The sequence below is a fragment of the Sinocyclocheilus anshuiensis genome, unplaced genomic scaffold, assembly GCF_001515605.1.
Source record: "Sinocyclocheilus anshuiensis isolate Anshui unplaced genomic scaffold, SAMN03320099.WGS_v1.1 scaffold180, whole genome shotgun sequence".
Classification (NCBI taxonomy): Eukaryota; Metazoa; Chordata; class Actinopteri; order Cypriniformes; family Cyprinidae; genus Sinocyclocheilus; species Sinocyclocheilus anshuiensis.
In genome coordinates this window covers 1,598,634-1,602,531 of record NW_015554093.1, presented here as the reverse complement: position 1 = coordinate 1,602,531, position 3,898 = coordinate 1,598,634, and the positions used below count along the sequence as shown (strand labels likewise).

General features: G+C 36.0%; 1 long non-coding RNA gene across 1 annotated transcript in view; it reads left to right on the top strand.

The window, feature by feature from the left end:
- The first annotated feature begins 2,362 nt into the window (after positions 1-2,362).
- LOC107669387 (uncharacterized) overlaps positions 2,363-3,898 on the top strand; it is a 7,985-nt gene continuing 6,449 nt past the window's right edge. The window contains exon 1 of the long non-coding RNA XR_001631984.1: positions 2,363-2,569. This is a non-coding gene — a long non-coding RNA (uncharacterized LOC107669387). The remainder of the gene's footprint in view (positions 2,570-3,898) is intronic.

Sequence of the window (3,898 nt, the reverse complement as noted above, 5' to 3'; positions counted from 1 at the left end):
GAAAAACAATTAAGATGTACCGATTCTAAAGACAAAGATTTATTTGATTTCTGACGGAGTGGCTGTTTTTTGTTGATTATGCTGATACTAGCTGGACATGAGTGAACTGTAACCTTTGCCCCCATTCTTGAATCCACCTGATTGTGACTAGCTCATTCCCTATCTGTGTGTAATACAACTGGAAAGTTAGATGTCAATATTCTGATGTTAAATATCTGCTGTTGGGCAAACGAAGCTCAGACCGCCTGCTGTGGAAAGCAGGGCACTTACTGCCTCTACAACAACAAACATATCAAATGCTCAGACTTGACACCACTGACATCAGCCTGGAATAGCTGCGACGTGTCAATGTAAAGGAGCTTGAAATATCCCATGAGCTGTTTTAAAGTGGTTTTGAGATTCAGAAAGCCGTTCAGCGCTTCTTCACCATACAATTTCCTAGCTTAAAATGATTGACGTGGCTGAGCTGTGCTCTGAAAAAAGCTTTGTGTCGAACGATATGGTTTGAGAGTCAGCATGCGTGGGCCGCCATGGGAAAATGGTGCCTTACGATTTGACAGACAGTCTTCAGGTGGAAGAGAAGGATTTTTGCTGGAATCTTTACACTGGTTCCACGGAGTAATGCAAAATAATGCGCTTTTCTGCTGAGAGGCCCCATTTTATTAATCTTACAAAGCTTATGCATTCAATACAGGCGATTCTTGCTCGATCAACATCAAGTTTTGATGTGATTTGAGCCTCTAGCTTCATTTAGTGCCAGTAGAGGCAGTTCACACCGAATTGATCGTGCTCACGTATTCATATTATCACTTAAACCACCAATTGTTAGTAGGTTCATAGAGTCTCTCCGCCCATCACAGACCATATCACAAGTTGTTTGAACACTAAACATGAAGTCTCTCTGCAGATCGTGCAGCCTAGTCTGTTTCCGATCACCACCATGCATTCTCTAGGCCATCTCAAGTCTCTCATGTAGTCTGCCAAGCAAACCTGGCTCGTTTACAGCCTCTTGCGATGGACTTCAGTAGCTATCAAGCGTTTGGTTCAAGGCCGATCGACCTCTTTCTCTCTTTCCATCAGGACCATTTCTCTCATCTTTAGGGTGACTTTTCCAAAGCAACAGGGAGTACTTCTCTTACTGGGAGAAAGCACAAGTTACTGGATAGTGTCAGTGATTTAAAAGGGATCTGATCAATCTCTGCCATATATGTACAGCATGTTTTGTATATAAATATATTTAAAATATATATATATATATAAATCTATTTTATTATTATTGTATTTCTGGTTATTTTTCAATGGAGGACACTACTTTGAGTCTTAGAGGAGTCACGCGTCGGTGTATCTGTGCTTGCGGAGGGGTCTGACTCTCTCAACATAGAATCATGAAGTCTGGGGAATGAATCAGTTAATACTGCTTTTGCACAACTATTGTAAAATAGTGCACCATCCTGTATTTTTTTTTTTCTTTTTTAATTTTAGTTACATGGGGGATTGTTTTATTTAAAAACTGTTATTCAATATTCAAAGTTATGTACATTTTTTTTTTTTTTTTATGTGATTTTTCTTTTTCCCCTCCTATTTAAATTAAAGCTTTTTTGTGTCATTGTTTGCAATTCAGTCATTTTGTGAATCCATTGGTCTTTTCCCCAACAGTGTTGTCATGTCAAGATGCATTTAGAGGGTGGTAAATTCAATTCACAAACTACATAGGAATAAAAAGTCAAATCGATATTGGTTTGGATCAGTAGCATTACAAGTGACTAATTTTCCCAGTTATATATTTGATTAATTTAGTAAAAATTTGTAGCAATTTAATAAATTGCCTATATAGCTTCACAATACAAGTAGTCTGGAAAGAGTCAAACATATTGTGTAAAGTATAGCAGAAGGATCGGGACTAAATCTCTGTCTCTAGTTTTTATGAATATTTTAAATTAGCTTTTATTTTTATAATTTCACTTTTTATTTTAATTCTAATTAAAGTTTTAGTAAATTTATGTGCTTTGTCATTTGTATTTAGTTTGTTTTTTAAACAATTATATTTGGCTTTGTTTTTATTTATTTTTTTTATTTTAGTAATTGTCGAACTTAAACTTATTTTATTTTGTTTCGTGTCAAAGACAACATTTTTTCATCTTTTATCTACCGGTATATTTCATCAAGTGAATCGTAATGAATTTATTTCATTTAAATTTCATTCAAATATATTTTATTTTAGTTCAGCTTTATTTCAGTTAATGAAAATTATTTTAATAGTTTTAGTTTGTTAAAAGCAACACCGTTTTTTTCTGTAAGGAGACTTAAGAACAATTGGTCAACGTTGGAATAACTACAATTGTCTGTATCATTTATATTTATACAGGTTACTTCGTATCGCCAGTAGTTGGCGATAAGCGACTGCCTTTATGAATGAGTCATTGATTCATTAATTCAACCGATTCGCTCAAGCCACTGATTCATTCATGAACCCTCCAGCTGCAGGGCCACGGTGTTCTGCTGTCTTCGTTTGGACAAATTTTCCTTAGAGCGAAAACAGACTGTTTTAACTCGCAACACTGTTTAAAATGTAAGTTACACAATTTACTAAACTTCTCGTTATTGAACAGTTATATAAAAGCCATATCACACTTGCAGTCGTGTTGTTGGTTTGATTAGTTCGACCTCGTGCGTCGTGTTTTGAATCTTAGCCGTGCGACGGCACTCTTGCTTGTGTATTGCTTAGTTGGCTGTGAAAGAACGGTTAGTATATCTTAATATGATAGAGTATATGATATATGATACCCAAAACAGTGAGGCTGAGCTCTCCTATGCCTGGGTCTCCTGTCTCAGGTGGGTTACTGACCGCTGCTGACTCCAGCGTCGAAGCGCTTTGAATCACCTGCCTGTGATCATACACGATCACTTGCACAACGACAGAGAAAGCAGTCCTTACAGATCGTACTCAGAGCAGCTAGCGCCATAGTTAATTTCGACAGGAAGGAAAATGAAGGTTGTAGTTGTTTACAAGGTACAGTTGACTAGGGTGACCATATTTTAGTTTTCCAAAAAGAAGTAGGGGGGGTTGGGGTTTCACCTAAAAGTATTTTATTGTGTTTGTTTGCTTGTTTTGTTTTTATAATAAATAAAAACAAAACAAGTAGATTGAATAGAAAAAGAATAGGGAATGTTAGTGTTAGAGGGTCATTTTTAAATGTCAATAGAGCAGAAAAAGAATAGATAATGCTTGTGTTAGAAGGTCATTATTTATAATAAATAAAAAATAAAATAAGTAGAAAGAAAGAACAGAGAATGTTAGTGTTAAAGGCTCATTCTTTCTTTTTAAATAAAACAAGTAGTTACAATAGAAATAGAATAGAGAGTGCAAATGAGAGGGTCAAATTATTTCATAAAAAAACAAGCAGATAAAATTAGAAGTAGCAATTAGAATAGAGAGTGCTAGAGTTAGAGGGTCAAATTAAGATGAAAAAGATGCGTTTTCAGCCGTTTCTTGAAAATGATTAAGGACTCAGCTGCTTGGATTGAGTTGGACAGGTCATTCCATTCCAGGGGAGAACATTAAATTTAAAAGTCGATGAAAGTTTTATCATAGGTAGAATGCAAAATTTTTCAATACAAGCATTTCAGTCAAATGTAATTTATGCAGCATTTCAAACCTTTAATCCACTTGGGAAAATCAACCCATGGCAACAGTTTAAAAGTAGCCCAATTCTGTGGAAAAAACGCGGACTTGGCAACCCTGCATCAAAGAAGAGCTGCAGGAGTCAGATTTGACTGATCTCAGGTCGAGAATAAGGAGAGATGACCATGCTGGAGTATTTGCTGCTTAACAGATCCTGAGCCTGAGCTCATTGACAAATATCTGATCTTGTAAGATGTGCTCCCTTTACACAGAGTG